This window comes from Penaeus monodon, chromosome 31 (assembly GCF_015228065.2).
Source record: "Penaeus monodon isolate SGIC_2016 chromosome 31, NSTDA_Pmon_1, whole genome shotgun sequence".
Lineage (NCBI taxonomy): Eukaryota > Metazoa > Arthropoda > Malacostraca > Decapoda > Penaeidae > Penaeus > Penaeus monodon.
In genome coordinates this window covers 25,792,526-25,793,368 of record NC_051416.1, presented here as the reverse complement: position 1 = coordinate 25,793,368, position 843 = coordinate 25,792,526, and positions in this window count along the sequence as shown.

The following is an 843-nucleotide window of genomic DNA, read 5'->3' as shown; positions in this document are numbered from 1 at the left end:
TGATACAAAATAATGTATACAAGTACTCTCTTGCATATGTGTAATTTGTGTATAGCATGGAAGACTTTGATTCCATTTCCTAGTTTGAAAGTTTCTGGTTACAGTCACACCTTTCTTGACAATTGAATTTAGAAGTCTGGTGAGGGAGGAGAGTGCTTAAGGTGTTATGCCAAAAGAACTGTATTGTAGCAAGTGAGAGATACTATTAGCTTCATTGTTCAATGAGAAAAGATTGCCTAGTAGAATGATTATGGATATGTCTCACTTCCTCTGGATTGTCCACCTAGAGTGTACTTGTCCACTATAACATTGTGCATATCACTGAAAATCTGTGTAATAGGAAGATAAGTGTTTACAGAGAAGCAGCAATAGTTTGTTGTGTTTTTAAGATAGTGGATCCTTATCAGCTGCAAAGTAGCATCTTTTTACACTGGCCATAGTGTTACATATCTTTTAAAATTGTTGTACTTTCTAACAATCAAAGAAAAAAGATGGGAAAGGAAACCTAACTCTTGAAACTGGGAGCTGGGAAAGACTTGTTTACTTAAAACAGAAGTAAATTGTTAAATGAACCAAATAACACTAATGTCTGATTAGTCTGAACTCAAATGACATTGACTAATAATTTTGGGTTGACTGTAATTGACACTTTAAACTTTTAACTGTCTATGAACCTTTATTGCAGAGCAGTAGTTCATCACTTGTTGTTTCCCAAAGAATAATGATAAACATTTGACTTGCATGTATGCATTTACACATAAACATATGTTAGTGTTTTATATGTCTGGAGAATTTTCTTTTGCTTCTGTATATTCAAGGTAATTTGACTCATTTTGTTTCTGC